Below are 19,348 nucleotides of genomic sequence, written 5' to 3' on the forward strand. Positions count from 1 at the left end.
AGGAAGGAAGGAAGGAAGGAAGGAAGGAAGGAAGGAAGGAAGGAAGGGATTTCGTAGAGCCCTTTTAATACACAAGTGTCAGACCTGTACACTAGTTAGAGATCAGCAGTGGCTGATTGAAGGTTTTGTTCTAGAGTTTTGCATGAGACTAGCACAGCCAATATTTTAGTATAAATAGGAACCTTGATAGCAACTACAATTTTGTCTGTTAAAATTTCTACGTTATTTAAAACTTTAGGGGATACTTTAAAGCCATTTTAATCATTCAGCATTTCTCATACCAACTCATGGATTTACCTTTGAACACCAGCAGCCTGACACAAGAGCAATCTTATTTATAGCCCGTGTTAAAGGAGCTTGCTGCTCAGTTGTCATTTTTTTTTTTCTTGGCTCCAGTAGATGGAAGCAACTCTCTTGCTGTATTTTAAGATTAGTGTGGTTTAAGGACTGTTTTTTAGGCCAAAATCTTTATATTTATTTTGTTGTCTGTTGATCCACTGATGCTAGATTCCCAGATAATTTGTTCCAGTTTCCAGAGCAGTTTCTTTAGATGAGTGCCATGCATTAGTAACTCCTGCTGAAACGTCTTGCAGGGATAAATAGAGCCTGTCGCAAATCCATCTGAACTTGTTTCTGGAAATGTCACTGCTGATTGGTTCTGCAGAAATAGCTAATGACAAGGCACATGCAAGAAATTGTGGTCTCGATTCAGGTGTATAAAGTCTGCTATTTGACAGTCCTTCAGCACAACACCTTTCAAGATGAAAAAATGCATGAGATCCTACATTCTTCTGCATTAGATAAGTCTGTGCATCACTCATTTCCCTTCATCAGTGAAGAAGTAGGATGAACATGACAACTGTCATCACAACCAGAGTAGGCATGATCAGAAGGATTTGGACAAGTTAGAAGGATTTCAAGTGCAGGCCTCTAGGACCACAGGCCACCCTGCTTAAGCTGGCTTACCTGACAAAAAGCAGATGAGAAACGTGAGCAGGGAGTTCAACACTACATAGAGCAGACCAAAAAGCGTTGTCGGAAATGGAGAAGGCTTTGCATCTGCCGCAGACAAAGCACATTCTGTATCATGACAGATCTGCATACAGAAGAATAGCAATATTTGCCCCTATTTTCACAGCTTGCAAGTCAGTGTCATGCTCTTGTGCCACCTAGGAAGGTGAGATTAGATGTTCATCTTTTTAAAGACCTGTCACCCTCAATTAAACAGGTGTCAACTGCTCTTAACCTGTGTGACATATGGTCACCCTGGTTAATGAAAAAGACACTTTCCTGAGTCCCTGCAGTCAAACTAGCACGTGCTGTGGTCCTGTTGATTCTCACAAGTGAATCAGTGTCAAGCGGGGTCAGATTTATGTAATGTGTGCCCTTTAGGATAGGTGAAGTTTTACCTTACAAGTTTCTATAGTACAGAAAGTAACAGGCAAAATAATGAGCCTCCAGTCGTAAACAGAACATCAAGCAATTACTGTGCTGTCACATATTTAACTGTACCTAAATGAAAGACCTCCACACATGTACAGCTTATGCATAAAGTGAGACAGTTTGAAGCCAATGGTGTTTTGAAGGCTAACCAAAAAAGAACATTTCAAGTTAACTGCAGAACAAAGATTTTGATCACTAAGAAAATTAAAGATTTCATGATAACCTTTATAAAATGAATTATGTCTAATGCCCTGACCAAATTCAATCTCTGATGGAGTTATTATTATTATTATTATTGTCACTTTTCTTCTAACATAAATTATAATGCACATGTACAAGGCATTTTCTTCTTTTTGGTTTATAAATATTTGGTAATGTTTTGTTCTGTGACAAGCAGTAGTAATTATTTATGGCTTTGCTTTCAGATTCAAGTACACTGACCATGTTGATTGCTTGTATTTTGCTTTCAATGAGTTGCAATGAGGCCGATTTTGTACTACACAATTATCAAATATTTTTATTAATAGGAACATTGTCAAGTCTGAAATGATAGAAGTTTTTCTTCCTTACAACCTTTTCTGGAAAAATAAAGATGAAAAATACTTACAAGAATATCCTTTCACACCAACAGGGATTAGTCACCATATGACAATTTTACACTGAAAAAGCAGTGAAATTAATATCTACATTTCTTTTCACATATAATTCATTGTAAAATGGAACTTTTGGAAATAGCATCTTGTGCATTACTGCAATACCATGAAAGAAAACAGTGAAAATCTAAAAGACAGTATATAGGTTGCCATGAAAATAATGCCTCCTATTTATTTCCATAGAAACTGCAACAGTTACAAAGATTACAATACCACTATGTGATGGATCATATTCTGAACTACAAAACATTCTTTTTCCATCACTCACCACAATTAGCTGTGCATTTCACCAGCTGTGAACAAGAGCCAGTATGCTGTGCTTCCAACAGTCTGCGCCAGTGAAGGTGACCCACACGCAGTGTTTCACACTGCTGAAACACACCACCTGCTGCCTCATTGTGTTGACATCCCATTTGGTCTCCGTAAATGTTCAACAAGTGTCAACGAATATCAGTGGATGCCATTTTGTATGCGTGGAGAAACTCAGTTTTACTTCTTTGCTTCATATTTACATCTGTGTCAGATGCCATTCTATCAGACAGCTCCTATACTACCATGTGTCACATAGCAACAACATGTAATGGGTTACCATCAGGAAGGTTCAACCTTTACTGCCATCCCACCAACATTTGCTTCTGATATTATGGGCCAGCATCATAAAGTAGGAGGCAATACTTATGGAGTGGCCTTTGTACTTGAAATTCTTGAATGCTATCTGAATAAACCAAACTTAACTGTTAATCTTTTCTTAAAAATCATCTGTTTATATAGACATAGCAGACAGATAAGAACAGCCTCATTTCATTAAAATCAGCTTTTATCGTCATAGCAGAAACAAATTTTCATATATAAGCTGTTACAGGCAATATGCTTCAATGCATTAGTTTGCATACAGAGTATAACAGATGAAACTAGTGGGCACAATTCAATCGCAACTCAGTCCAAGATGTAAATCATAAAAATATCCCCAGTGTGGAGACCCTTCTTTATACAGCATTTTAAAAATTTATTTTATGAGGCCAATTTTCTGACTGGAAACCAGTTTTGATGTATAACATTTTTAAATCCCCCATCCTAAACATTTTGATGAAAAGAAATATCTTATGAAAAATAGTCCTACTGGTAATATTTTCAACCAGAATTGAGGGAATTTGATTTTTATTTATTTTTTTTTTTTTTCTGCAGCATCTAATTAATTTAATTTTTAGTAAGGTTAGGACAATGATTACATTTTATGGCAAAAATTTTACTTCTTTGCGAATCAAAACCACAGTTTCCAGCCAACCCGGCAATGTCCAATCTCACTATTTTTTAGAAAATGATTAGAATAGTAAAATTCCAATTGCAGGAAGAAGGTTGATTGCAAGTAAATGGACCAGTGAGATTTACCGGAAAATATATTTTTTTACAAGAATTCCAGATCAATTTCTCAGAAACAGGGATTGATGGTTTCAATGAAAACAGATTTATATTAATATACTATTATAAGAATGTGTTAACAAGAGAAACGCACTGTGTAAAGCTGACTTGACATAAGATCTCCACACACACTTCTGCAATGGAAACAGACAGGAACAAGACTTTTTCTTCCTAAATATGCTTACAGTTTGACACAGATGGAGGTTTCTGAATTGTATACCATTAAAAACAATCTACCAACTTATAACGTCTTCTTAGGTGAAATCCAATTTCTCTCTACTCTTTTGAGATGGAGAGACCAAACAGAGACCAAATACATATGCTAAGAAACTATTATCAATTTTTCATTCAATAAATTTTAACAGAAGATTTCACAATCATAGAGCAACTAATCTAGTTACTGTGTGATAGGTATACTATAATATCATATTATATGATAGAGTTGAAGGCACTTCTAAAATTGGTGTTAATAAGTACTTTTTCCTAACATTAGTCTGTCAAGCACACTACAGCTATTCTTGGTGTAGAGATATTATCTCTTGCCAGTGAATGGGGATGAGGTGATTTAGGTATTGTCTATAGGTTTATAGGTTGAAAAAAATCATATTTCTAAAAACCAGTTTTTATTCAGTTTTTTTTTCAATTTCAAAAATACTTAAAAGAAAATTTCTTTGAAGTATGAATAGCTTCTTACTGAAGTGAGGCAAATTTCAGTGGGTATGACATTTGCTTGTCTACTTGTCAGTCATACCGCCATTTCAAAAGCACAAAATTGTTATTGTATGTTACACACATAAAGAAATAAATCAGACATGAGGTACAACTCAGTAGTCCACTTGAGAAGAGGTTCAATCAAGAAGTGCTTGAAATAATAGCTTTTGTTCTTTTGGGTTTTAAAACTAAAAAGCAAAACCGAACACTTATTTGATCCTCTCAATTACATGTCACAATAAGGAAATCTGCATAAGGGAATACAAGTGACACAGAAATGGAGGGAAAATATCAGGAATTAAGTTTAAATGAGAGAGAATATTAGCCATCAGTAACTGAACAGTTCCTTAAATTTTGACTTAGCAATCTTTAGCCTAAAGTCAGGCCAAAGAACAATTATTTGGCAATAGTTGTAATGTAATGAACAACTTTGAATAAGACAAGAAGCTTCTTCTGCATTTAAATGTCTGCATAACAAAACATGAGACCATCAGCTTTGGATGAGGTAAAATTCTGTTTGTAATTGAACTGAAAGATAGAATGTACTCAAAAATGCCCAAGGTTAATTCCGGATCAGATACATCGATCAGAAATAAGAACTTCCATCTGGAAAAGAAGTTGAGATTATCTGAGACTAATCTGAGGAAAAATGGCAGCATATGCTCTGATTTCCTTCTACTGAGCCAAATTAAAATAAGAACCCTCAGCCTTTAAATTGTAAAACAGAATGTATTTTACTGTGTCACCTTCTCTGGCTGATCAAATTAAACCATCTTTCAAATACATTAAAAAAAAAGAAAAAAAAAGTCAAGATAAAAATGGTGCTGTGACACAAGCTTGAGTTTCTCAATACTCTGTTTAGAACAGTTCCAAGGGCAAACCCTGTTTCCAAGGCGGAACCTCAATCTATTTTGTCAAATGGCAGCAATGACTTGGAGTAGACTGCTTAATGTTTGCTACCACCAAGGTGTTATTAAACATAAAATTATAGACTATAGTTAAAAAAAATAAAAATTGTACATTTTCCAAACTATAGTCTACAAGAATCATTTACATATAAAATAATTTATAATTAAATCCAAGAAGTATACTTTATATTTCAGTTTGCTGTTAAATTTCAGAGAGTAACACAGTGGTATTTTTACTTATGTTTTCAAGGAGTTTTTCCCCTAATTTTGACCATATTTCAACTGTTTTTTTGCAGGGAATTTGCACGGAATTTATCACCTGGTGGTAAAAGTCAGTGTAGGATACTGAGAGACTGAAAGTTAGGTGTAAGCAGCATATAACTGGGGCCTATTTTCACTAAGAAAAGGACACTGAAAAATATGACACAACACACTTGCTACACACTAAGAATATTATTATTACGTATATCAATGCCTACTGTGAGATTATTATTTTTTTTAATAACCATGATAAATTTAATCCTTTCTCAGGATGAATATTAAAATAAACTGTAACATTGTTTTTGACCAACTACATAGCTTATTCTTTTTACTGCAGAAAATGGGCCCAGCGTCATGGCTGTGGGGTGTTTATCTAAGTGGTAGTCTTACAGGTCATGTGCTTTCTGAAACCAAGAAATGCAAAGGGTTAATATGTGCATTGTGCAGAAACAGTTGTCAATCTCAGTAATGCTATACACTTATGACTTCTTTTAATTCTTTTCTGTTCAGGCAATAGTGATCACTAACAATAAGTAATTTGGCTCTACACTCTTCCTCTCTTCTGCCAGCTAGATAATAATGAAAGAAATCCTAGTTCATTTTTTAAGAATGACAATGTATTCCCTGTATCTGAAGATCTGTGTAATGCTGTGGTATAACATTTTGTCCACACACCCTTCAGTAAATCTAACCTGATTTTCAAAGATCTATGCTGTAGAACAGTCCTTCAGAAAATCAATTATAGAACTTCAGTTCACTTTTACTAACACTGCTTATGAGTGATTAAATCTGAAATTATAAATCAGCTTCCCTCAATTAGATTATAGCTTGAAATCTCTGTTCTGACTTCTTGCATCCTCATACATGTATCTTGTTTCCCTTTCGCCATCCGTAAAAGTTATATGCTTTAGCTGCTTGAAATTTGCTTTGAACGGAACAGGAAAACCCTCTAAATGTGTAATGACTTCACAACTTTTGTATATGTTTTTAAGAACAACCGCATTATAAATGAATGTTACATGCAGTGTCCTAAGGAGATAAAGCCTCCATTAGAATTTGACACACCAATACTCAAGTAATAGAGAAAAGCTCTGATTTGATCAGCCATCTCACTTATCTAGTGTCCTGTCTCAGTACGTGAACATACGGTAACGCCCTTGGCATCTCTCCTTTTGCTTCTACCTTGTCTGTTTGCAGTAGAGTATCTCCTTTAGTGACTGAGGAAAGTTAATAATTTTAGCTCTTGTCAGTGGTCCAAAAAAATATACTCCCCTTCTCCAGTCCTATTCATTCATGTGTAATATTTCAGCTTTGGATTACAAAAGAACACTACGTGAATTTGTCAAAATTAACGATAGAAAAAGACTCCAGAAGTTACCTTGACTTATGCACTCCATCGAGCCTCAGTGTACTACACAAAGAACTGAGACAGATCAAATGAGAAACAGGGAATTGAAGGTCCTGAACAGAACTTTGTTTAAATACATTTGTTCAAGAGGAAAAAGAAAAGAGGTTTTGCTCTGCTTAAGGAAAAGCTTTTTTTTTATTTTTTTTCTTTTTTTTCTTCCAAGAACAGTTAGTTCATCCTTACACGGCTATTACCTGTGCAAATGCCAAGGTCAGTCTACGTTATCAGACATGGACTGCAAATGCTAGACAAGCAAGCTAAGTTGCCTTCATTCTCCCTTATGTACTGCAAAACAACTAGTTTCTAATTGCAAGCCAAGAACACAGGTGAATAACATTTTCCCTCAATTTAGATAGAAAAGTTGCTTTCTGACACATTTCTTAGCTGTATAAATTCAGACATATGTAGGGCATAAATCCCTCAAGAACAGTATCCTAAGCATTCAATCAAGAGGAAAAATAATATAAAATAATGTCATTCTTTAATGGTAATATTAATTCAGCTCACTGTGAGTGTATTTCTAGTATGTATTTGCAAATAGCATTGCAGCTATTGCGTTATCTGTTATTCAATATAGCAATCTTACGATTTTGATTTACCACAGGAAAAAGTCTGAAACAGAATAATGCATTATTTAGTAATGTTTTGTAAAATGTGCAACATGTCTGTACCTGTAGTTGATCAATATCCTTACTGTTCCAGGTAAGCACCAGGAATAACATGACTAAGAACAAGTAGTATGTTATATTTGATATTTAACACATAAACAGTATAACAGATCTATTTTCGTACTTTGGATAAAAATAGATTAACACATCTCTTTGTATCTAGGGAGAGTAAATCATAAAGCAAAACAACAAGCAGCATTCCATAACGCCACAATCATATTTGCTCATAGGAATCTGTGCTATTAAAAAATATTACATTCTGCAGGAGTTCTTGTTCAAGACTTCATGAGTAAGGCTAAATTACTCTAAAGACTATTCAATAATAATGATTTGTAAATTCCCAATCTGACAAAGTGCAATATTTTCATGTTATTTTAAGAATTATTAGGCTAAAAACTTTCCTTAGAATTCTCTGAATATAACCCATTGTAAACTATTAAAAATAACAGGGAAAAGGGAAGTAAAAAACAAATCTACTTAGCTGACTTTGAAGAATGCATGGGTTTTATTGAAGATAGATTTTGAAAGATCTACCTATAAACAAGTGAGCGTTCAGGTATGCATGTCAACTGCCACCATTTCTTTTTTTTCTGGAAACTACTTATTTGTAAATCTTGATTTAACAAAAACAAACAAACAAACAAAAAAATTAGAAAAAAAAAAAAAAAACGCAAAGAAAATAAACAAATAAAACACCCCAAATTTTATTTTCCTTTCTCTTAAGAATAGCTTGCACTTTGTAATAATATACATCTTATATTGCTATAAAAATGTTTTGAATTCTGATAATCTAATCAAACTGTTAAAGTAAATTCCATCCACAGAACAGTTTAAAATTCAGAGGATCTTGTATAGTTTATAAGCACATCGTACAATCGTTTGAAAGCTGAAAGAGTGGTGTTTTATATGATGAAAGCAATTGTGACACTGGTCAACTTCCAAAAATAGTAAACATGAACAAATGTGTAAGTCTCTGCAGTATTATGGCTTCTAGCCCCAAACCCACAAGCATGAACATATATGCCTAATTTGAAACACTTGAATAGTTCAGTGAAGGCTGCAGAACTGTTTCTATACCTAAAATTAAGTGCACATGTAATGGTTGATCTGAAATCATTGAGTACCTCAGAAAAAAGCCTTTCATATTGCACAAAATACTTCATGACTGGCCACAAATGTGGGATCTGTCTGATCTCATTGAAGCCATCACCTTTTGGCATCTAGTCTAAGTTTCTCTAAACATAGACTTTCTTCATTACCTTATAAATATAGCCGTAGGATCTCACAAAAAATATAGTGATTATAACAGAAGCAGCAAGACAAAGAAGAGGGTTGCTTTCCATCTGAAGCTAGAGCTGAATCCTAGGACATCAGACTGCATAGTAAAAAGAAGAAATGAATAATTCCTTGAAAGGAAAAGGAGTAAATACTCATACATTCTTTTGTTGTTCTTGTTATTAAATTCATAAATGGCCCACATTTCCAATTTAGTTAGCCTGTATTGACACATTTTGTATTAATAATGAAAAACTTGTAGCCTTATTATACAACACTGAACTCATCATTACAAAGTCACGATCAATAACGTACATTCCAATTTTTAAAAATTCTTCCCACACTCAATCATTAACATTCTGAGGTTACTCTAGAAATAAGGAAATCAACTGTTCAATTTAGAGCTTTAACATGAAATACTGAGAGTGATCATAATAAATATGGTTTTAATAGGAATTACGCTAAATAATAATAGTAATAGAGAAAAAATAAATAGCCAAATTTTATATTTAATTTTAATGTTTTGTAACAAGTATATGTGGTTCAAGACAGATTTCCTGGGGGAGTTCCTTTACTGAAGGCCTATCACAGGAAAGGACATAACTTGCCAACCTAAGTTGTGATGCTGAGATTCCTAAAATGTGCTATGGGGGTGGTGATATCTGTCAAGATGATATTTGTGGAGGAGTTCTTGAAAATAGCCAAGATCTAAACCATTAAGAATTTCAAAACTAAGAGTGCAAACTTTAAAATCAAACTAGTGCCTCACAGCAGACAAAACAGATGAGTTGAGGTACAAGAGGATGATCGTATTTGCTGCTGCGGTTTAAGCCAGCAGCAGCTCAGCACCACACATTCGTTTTTTCATTCCCCCCCTCTCACTGGGGTTGGAAAGAGAATTGAAAACAACCCAACAAAGCAGAATTTGTTAGTTGAAATAAAAACTATTTTCTAAAACAGAAAAAGAAAATAGTAACAGCAATGTTAATAATATATTTACAAAACAAGTGATGCACAGCACAATTGCTCACCGTTCACTGACCAATGCCAAGCCAGTGCCCAAGCAGCAGCTGCCCCCCAGCCAACTCTGCTCAATTTTTCAAGTTTTTTTTCCACGTGATTTCATATAGTATTGGACAGTTTAGCTCAGCTGTCTTGGCTGTGTCTCCTCACATCCCCTTGTCCCCCATCCCCCTTGCTGTCAGGGCAGTACAAGCTGAAACATCCTTCACTCTGTGCACCACTGCTCAGCAAACACTGAAACATTAGTATTTTATCAACACTGTTCTTCTCCTAAAGCCAAAACATAGCATCATATCAGACACTATAAAGAAAATTAACTCTGTCCCAGCTGTAACCGGGACATTTGCTCAAGACAGTATGGGAGTGTGTCACTGCATTCTGAGCAGGCTGGAAGTGACAGAGCTGAGCTGCTAGAAACCATTCTAGGAAGGAATTACAATAATCCTCTCCATCAAGTGGGTATGTGCTGCTGCTATGAGGTATTCACAGGATAAATGAGGGCACTGTCTGTACCAAGCACACCAGTAAAAAGACATTTTTCAATCTTATTCACTGCAGAAATCTCCATGGGGGAGAGGGGAACAAAATGGACATCAGAAAGTTTACTACAATTTCCTACCACATTCAAACTCCTTCAGCTTGTAACAACAGGTAAGAATAGAGAACAGCCTCCCAAAGACGACAAATACATGCTTGTAAGAATTGCATTTTCACAGTGGATAGGACAGAGGTAGCTGGCAATCCTGTCTGCAAGAAAACAGAGGTACACTTGCGGAGACCCTGGTGAGAGAGATAAGTCACTAGAAGCGGGTCAGAGTCTTCAATATTTGAATTCCACCAGTACTCACTACAAGCATGTTGTATGGACTCAGCAAGCTAAACTTAAACTTCGGTTCTGGGCTGAAGAGCCATAAAGTGTTCCCACTAATCTGATATTCTGCACGACAAAATAGTCGGCTAATGCAGGCTTAGCATTTGGAAAACAAAGTATTTGATTTCCTCACATATGTACAGAGCTCTTTGCATTTGTGCACTTTGACTTGGCCTATAAGTGAAAAAAAAATGTGATGGAAGTAGTAGCTTGTCATCTTAAACCATAAAAATATTAAATATTTATATTTTTATTAACTTGTTTTCAGTTCATCCAATTGCAAAACATCACTACTTAAAATTTCTTATACATTTCTTAAACAGCTACATCATGAAAACATATACAATTATTTCTATTATCTGTGAATTAAAGTATTCAATATTGAACATTTCTTGGCCCCTCAGTGTGCAGTAAATAACTTTTTTAGAGGAGCAATCTTATGTGATATACACAGTAAAGGAAATTTCTAGTAGCATGATTATTAAAAGTAACAGCTTGTACCCCTACAGCCTGACTGTATTTAAAAGAAAGTTCAGAACGGAGTGGGGGAATTAGCTGATGAACTTCTGTCAACTACAGCAGTAGCCTTCATGAATAATTCAATATATGCCCCATTCCTCTATGTCTCAACAGACTAACAGCTGCAGCTCTCAAGTGACAAGTGTTATTTTTTTCAGAAGTATCTGAAAATAGTATACTGATTATAAGATAACATATATAATAAAATCAATGTTTTCACTCCCCACTTTTCACTTCTTGCTTCTGACTCACAGAAACTAGTGAGTTTTCAAAAACTAGTGAAGTTTTTTAGCAAAAGGTGGAATTTTTGAACAGACTTGCGTAAGTTATGCAGCAGGTCTACAGAAGCCCTGGGGAAAAATATATGGTGGTTTACTTTCACATAACACACAATTCACCCAGATTACCCTAAAACTTTTAGTTTTAGTGTCCCCTAAAACTCAAACTCTTATTTAGCAGCTTTGTATGCAGAACCTACAAATTACACTCATAACAAAGATCTTTATATGGGCTTGACACAAACAGGAAGAAACTTTCCGCTCTGAGGTTGTAGCATTGAATTAGACATTTTCCTTAATGTTCTGTACTTCATGCTATTCATCTGGCACTTCATGATGTCAGGAAATTCACTGTACATATTTGGTGAATATTCTGACACAGAACAGTTTCTCTTGTGCTAATACAGCTTCCGTAAAAGGACATTAAAGCTTCAGGAGATAATTTCATTGATGACAGTGCAGCCATCAGTTCAGCTTAGGAGGAGAAATGAGGCTCAACAATTCAAAATATAGATTGTAAGACTCTATTTATACATACATATGACTTAAGAATTTAGGCAAAGAAACCAACACTAGGCAATATCTAATCATTCAGACAGCGACCTTCCACAGTCACCAGGAGTTGCTGCATTACAGAATAGGTCTCTCAAATTAGTGTGTTTAAACTATCTGAGCCTTTTTCAATTTTATGAGCAGATTCTCCAGTAGCATTATGTAACAGTGAGTACTTAAGGAAGGAAAACATTAGCTTAATATAATGCTGAAATAGCTGAACACATAACTGTTTCCTGACTTACTGAGAAGCTACTGCATGCAGCAGTTCTAAGTGCAAGCAGTTACAGACAAAATCTTTCTGATGACACAGTCTGAAATATCAGGTTGCTGCTTTATAGTTTTGTTTTTTGTTTTTAACATAAATAGTGCACAATCTTTCTGCCCATGAGGCAGATTCTGCTCATAGAAAGTATGCTCTAAATGCAAGAGAGGAAAAACTCTTTCTGCCTTGCCTGTCCTGGGTATACAACATCAAATTTGAGCAAACTGAAGATTTGAATGTTATCTTGCTGTCAAGAGATAAGCTGAGAAGTTTCTTTAGCACCTGTTTTGCCTTCTGGAATTAACTCTTTTCAGCTCCAGAGATACATTGAATACCTTGTTCAACATAATGGCAAGATCTTTTGCTGCTTGCAGTGGCATGCCTAAGCATCACTTTACTTGGGATGGAAGTTACCGAAATCACTTCAAGAATAACAGTTTTTGTGCACTTACAGAACTAGAATGATGTCTCATACCAATATCTTGTCACAGAAACATGCGGTAGGTCTACACTGTGAATTGCAATGTATATTGCTAATTCTAATGCAAAATACTAGAGAGTTTCCATTTTGTTCAATCATATGGATACTTTCTGTACAGAAGGAAACTGCATACAGAGCTGTAATTCATGTTATGTTTCTGCTGCTTACATTTCATATTTTAACTGTTCAGTTTTCAAACAAACTTAAACAGAATTGTAAGACATTGGAAACAACATAGCTTTCTGTCTGTTCCTATTTTCACATTCTTTAGCTAACGAGCAAAAATTTGGAACAGTTATTGAGATCATATATTTGAAAGCTTAATAACTTTGCCAATTTCAAAAAATGTTAACATAGTATTAGCTCTAATCAAACTTATCTTTCAAGATAACTTAAGAAGTGGTACTACCAAAGGTCTGATTTATCTGTAGCCATCCTAACACTGAAGGGTTAATTTTTCTGAATACTATGAACAGTACATTGCAAAATACATTTTTATTCAAAAAGTGTTCATAATCAAAATAATGTCTGTATTTTTGCAAAGAAAAAATTGTAAGATAAATGGAAAACCATAATAGAAATATCCAGATAACTGGTTACTGACATTCTTGTTTGCTGAATGTAGTGATCAGATTCAAAATGAAACATTGTGAGGTATCTACTATATTCTATAAACATGTTCAGCTTCTACTTAGAAGACTTAGGCAAGTGGAGTGTAGATGCCACATAACCTCCAAATCTGAGAGCTGTTAGAAGAGAGACGTCAACTCTGACCCTAAACAGAAATTCCCTGTCTCTGTTACATTATGGATAACTGTAACATACTCTTGAGTAATATGCTGGTCTCATATCCCTGGGCAAACAGACAAAAAAAAAAAAAAAAAAAAAAAAAGATACAATTCTTTTCAAAAGGAGTCAGTTTCCTGAACAAACAGCAACTTCACTAGGGGCAGCACTGGCCCAAGATATCCAATCTTTTAGTACGTACATTTAAGCATGTGCTACATACATGAAATACATTGATGACACCAGCTCACATCACAAAAAACAGGCTACTTCTGCTCATGAAAGATTTCTATCTAGGCTGATACAGAAAAAAAAAAATAAAAAAAATTGCATCATACCAACACAGAGTGTTGTTCCCTCATTGGAAACAGGCTAGTGGCAAGGCACAGGAAAGTATTTTCAACTCAAAAAGCCCATGCCGTTCAAACTTTGTAAATAGCAAGAAAGTGTAAGTTTTTCACTGTTTATTTTACCTAAATTCTCCAGTGTATAATCATACAACAAACCAATCCCTTTTAGACAATTTTTTAGTTCTTTAGATGCTACTGTTAACAGTCTTAAAAAAATAAATTTAAATGTATAGGACTTGCCAACTTATACTATATAGCTGTTTATACAGATATCCTCACCTTACCACTAGAGTGTCTATCAATATTTACTCCCTAAATGCCACAGGGAGAGTGAAAATATTATTCCATGTTCAATATAGATAAAAGAAAGGGAAATATAAAGCTAAGTGCTCTGCTCTATGCTAGTATGGAAAAGGAGATCTCAGCCAAATTTTTTTTTTCTGCTAATCACCTGATCAGTTGTTCTTGTGGATGTTCTATTGAAGATGGAAATTATCAGCTATGTATAAAATGAGAAGGAAACAGTAAGGTCTTTATATCTTCTCAATTGTGACATATCTACATATACCTATATGTAAGATCAGCAGTGATGTCCGAAATGTTCTGAAACTGATGGAAGAGAGGTCTGTGCAGTAAGTATTCTTGATTTAGAATTTACCATTTGATTTGTCCAATCTAGATGTGTATAAATTTAATGACTTTTTTTTTTTTACCATGTCAGGTTCCAAGTAGGATCAAGAAGGTCCAAGTAAACAGTTTTGAAATTTTGGACTTAGCATTTAGATCAAAAGGGAAAGTACTGCTATTCTGAACTGTATTTCAGTTTGTAATTTTTTTTTTTTGTTTGTTTGTTTTTTGCTTCTTTGTTTGAGAGAAGTATAATTAGTATGCCTTTAAAAATATGCTTTAGAAAACACCAGACAAATGCAGACTGACATAATCAGAGGATATTATAGTTTTTCATTTGGTTTTTGGCCTTTTTTTCCTGCTGCTTCATGAAAGTATAGACTCTAGTGACATATCAGGATATAAAATCTGTTTAGAAATATAATAAATTTTCCTTTCCATTTTATATAGGCCAAGCTACCATGCTGTAATCTTGGTCTTAAAAGTGTAATAGCTAAGTACTAAAAATGAGTATTTCTTGAATTAGAAATTCAAGAGTTGAATTAGCAGCCTAGAAATCTAGCATGAGAAATCATCTGAGGACCCTAATTCCTCTTAGCCTTCTTTTTACACTTTATATGATAACTGAGCAATCAAAAATATTTATCAAGTGGACATAAATTTATTAATGATTCCTTTTGCTTCAAATTTTAGGTCTCATTTGAAAAGTCATTATTATTTGCAGAAACTCTAGAAAGATTTCGCATGTAACAAAAAATAATACTAAGAATAATGGAAACTGGAGATTACATTCATCTTTTAACATAACCTGTAAAAAACATTTTTAGTATATATATATATGTATACAATTCCCACACTGGGATACACATACAAATATAAAAGCACACACAAAAGAAAAAAAAATCACTAAAAAAACACCATATTTCTAAACCGTAATACGGAAGGAGTGTAAGTCTAGAACAACAACAGAAGAGTTTTATTTTATACATGTGAGTAAAGAGCACCACGTGTTTACAGACTGATTATTTTTATGAGGTCTAACTGTGAAGAGACATTTTGACAGTTTTATTTACATTCTAAGGCATACCCAGAAGCATGCATTTATGGTTTAAAAACCATATATTATTTGTATATAAAGCACACATGTATAAATATATATATATACATATACATATATACATATGTACATATACATAAATATATGTACATGATCACAGGAAGTCATTTTATAGAAACCACACGCCTAGCTAACATGGCAGTCTCCCACTGTACACTGCCTTTTTAACATATATACCCTATCAAGAACATGAAATTAATTCAAAAACAAAGAAATGAAAGTTCAAATTCAGAACTTTAAGCATATAAAATCACACTTCCACACGAATAGTGTTTAAAAATATGTCCTGAAGAATACAGATAAAATTTCTCTCAATACTTTTGATTTATGTCACTGTATGTACACAGGTATATAAAAGGCAGTGCAGCCACTAAACTCATTAAATGAATCTTCGATTTTGGGAATTAATGGAGATTTCCAGTGCTGAAGAACAATCTTTTCATTTTTTATCTATTAGGAAAAAAAAAAAAAAAAAGACTAACAACTCAGAGAGATCAGCCCCTCTGAACAAAGCACAATTTGAAAACAGAAGTTAGATCATTAAAGATGTAAATAATAGGATTACATGCACACTGTCTTGTAAAACAAACTATATTCTTCGATAAGCATCTGTGTGCCCATACGTATTTAATGTTAACAGTTTTTTAGCAGCTCAGGTGGAGCGTTAGTTGCCCAGTGTGGAATTTACTGTAATCCCTGTCCTCAGATGAATGGAGGTAGAACACAAATCGGTAAGGCAAAGTTATATTTACTAAATTTGAGGTGTTGATTCATTCTTCACTGACGAAGAAACAAAGGGAACAACCCATCACATTATCAGTGGTATTACACGGGTCAGACACCTTCCCTAAAGTTTAATAAACACACTGACTTGTCCTACTGAACAGTGAGAAGAACAGCAAGACATTTCTGAAAGCAAAAAGACTTACACTTCTTTTCCTTCTGTCTTCTCAGTTTACCCTCATTTGTTCGCCATTAATTCTTTGAGGTAGAAGCTGCTTATTAAGATGTAGCCAACCGCTACTCAACCTCTTCCTTGTGCAAAGACTTTGCACAAGAAAAAAAAATACCCCTGTATGCAATATACATTTATATTTTTCATATGTGCTTATATTTCCATCTCCTTGTTTTTAGGCATTGAACAATACGTATAAATTGGAATACAGAATTTAAAAGAAAAATCAGAAAACTTTCTAACTAAAAATTATGTTCCAGAAGAAGCAGGAATAACTGCCACCATTTAAAACACAGACAGGTCTGGTGACTTACTGTGATAACATTCCATATACACTACTAAAAAAACCTGTATTTTACAAACTAGGAATTAAAAAGAAGCTAACATTAAACAAATACCCTACTTAACTTGATGCAAAGCACCCTGGATAAAATCCTATGACTGAACAATATAGGAAAAAAAAACAAAAGAAGGAATTTATTCTCAGTTACTTTTTAGAAAAGAGAATTCTGTATAAGCCACTACAGCAGCGTATTCTGTCACATTCTTTCCATAAACTGAGCCCTGTCAGTGACAGCAAAACAGATTGTGTGCATCTGCTGGGAATGAGCCAGATGACAGTGGAAGAAACACACATGGATACCTTGGCACAACAACTAAAGAAGTAGAAGAAAAATGGACAGAAAGAAACAGAAAGTTTTAAACTTTAATTAAAATAGGCTCTCTAGCAAAAGTGAAGTTATCTATGAGTCTGGTGCAGACTATGTTTTCCTTTAGACTAGAACTTTCTAAAAACAATTACATATTTATACCATGCATTATCTTGTTGATGCCCCATGGTACTCGTATGGCCACCATTCCTACAGTATCTGGCTTTCACAGAATTTACCTCACAGTAATACCATCCTCGTTTTTCAGGCTCAGAGTTAATGCACCAGCAAAGTGAAATCCTTATGGTCATCTAAAATAGCTTCCAGAAGGAGTTAAATCCACACTGCCTAAATCCATGCTGCCATCCTAAAAATTAGAACATCACAGAATCACAGAATCACAGGGATTGGAAGGGACCTCCAGAGATCACTGAGTCCAACCCCCTGCTAAAGCAAGTTCCCTACAGCAGGTTACACTGGAAAGTGTCCAGGCTAGCAGCATCAATAGCACAGCTGAGATTTCTGATGTAACTTGTCAGGTGCACTAATGCCCTAATGTTAGAGTACTAGTAAGTTGAACATTTATTGCTAATTTTAGGTATAATAGTACTTCTGTTTGAAAGCAGAGCTAAACACTTAAAGGATCCCAGACAGGCATGAACCTTCCCATGAAATGGGAAGTTGCACCTGAATGTGAGGAACAATTTCTTTACTGTGAAGGTAATTTACACTGTTGTTTTACCTTCTGTTTTACTTTAAATATCAGGAGTAAGATATGACTGCCAGCTGAGTAAAGATTAGTATAGCACCTAATAGTCCAAGCAGCTCAAGTTATCTGCTTAGACCATCTGGAAGCCTCATGAGGCTAACAGTCTCAGTCTATTATATATTTCATATTCAGTGATTACTTGATAGTTTGATTTTTATAGAATTACAGTACTGAAGTGAAATAATTTGGTATTTATAAAACACATATATATCAGTACAGTTAGCCCCTAGCTGAGGGAAGCTAACATACACTTGTGAAGCCACAGAGAGGATCTAGAATAGTTTACAATGCATTTTTATGTTCCACCTCATTTCAAAATACATGAATGCCAGCCACATATGTACAATCTTTAATCCACACAGGAGACTTTGAAAACTAAGATTGCTGGTAATGTTCTTGATCCAAGAAGTGGTAGATTTCTACATACTCTCTTAAGTTTTGTCCAGAACAGAAAATATCTTTTGAAATGTTCTATTCAGATGTTTCTTTTGTTTTTAATAAGTATTGCAAAAAAGGCAAACTGGAGCTGAGAAAAAGAGGTGGATGTTAATTAAGAGCATGAGTAATATAAAGCAGTTTTAGAGGGTCGTCAAATCAGTGGAGTCACTGTAATACATGAGTAAGAACATACTTTCACATATTGTTACATCTGTATTACTGCTAAATACATTGAACATTAATACCTTTGCATCTGTGAATTCAGAATTTCCCAATTATAGTGTAAAGAAAAGGAAAAAACAGTATGCTTTTACAATTCATAAGCTGTTTCAAGCTCTTGGATAAATACTAGTCAAGAATGAGTACCAGCACAACCTTTTAGCCAGAGCTGTTGTTCTTCTTCATTCACTCAAACATAATAATGCGGTCAGGAAGTCAGGTTTGGATTTACACCCACATATTCAACAGTCACATCAACTGTTCAAGAAACTGGCTGAAGAGGCATGTATTCTAGGCCACAAGGTCTTTTGTAAAGGACCACCCAAACTCCACAGAAGATGACTGAGAACAGGCAAATAATGGCTACTTTTGAACTGTTTTGTTTTTGGTTGTTTTTTTTTTTCCTCATAAGGGTTTATTACAGCATTCTAACATACCCTGAGTAATTTATCTCACCCCGAAGCTGTACTTCCTGTCTAAAACAACCTGTAATCAGTTAATTAGCTATTTAAATAAGGTTAATTGTCCTCATATTTAAGAATCTTTTCATGCTTCTATCTGAAATTTCAGAGCTTTGCCAGGTGCTCTATATCTCCACCCAAGAAACAAACTGAAATGAAAATAAAAGACCACTAAAAGATATGAAAGACCAAAAGTTAAGTATTGATAAAAATAGTTTCATATACTTAGATGAGTACATTT

At 34.5% G+C, this 19,348-nt stretch overlaps 1 protein-coding gene across 13 annotated transcripts in view; it reads right to left on the bottom strand.

Moving 5' to 3' along the window:
* The window catches only part of MEF2C (myocyte enhancer factor 2C), a 138,676-nt gene that overhangs the window by 94,829 nt on the left and 24,499 nt on the right, over positions 1–19,348 (bottom strand). Inside the window, exon 1 of one of the 13 annotated variants that reach the window (XM_042866167.1) lies at positions 967–1,097. The exons of the other annotated variants lie outside the window; for them this stretch is intronic. The gene's annotated coding sequence lies outside the window, so the exon portion shown is untranslated. Of the gene's footprint in view, positions 1–966; positions 1,098–19,348 lie in introns of those variants that run through there. 13 annotated transcript variants of the gene reach the window in all.

This window comes from Lagopus leucura, unplaced genomic scaffold (genome assembly GCF_019238085.1).
Source record: "Lagopus leucura isolate 7727_CA_CO unplaced genomic scaffold, USGS_WTPT01 Super-Scaffold_810, whole genome shotgun sequence".
In the NCBI taxonomy this organism is placed as follows: Eukaryota; Metazoa; Chordata; class Aves; order Galliformes; family Phasianidae; genus Lagopus; species Lagopus leucura.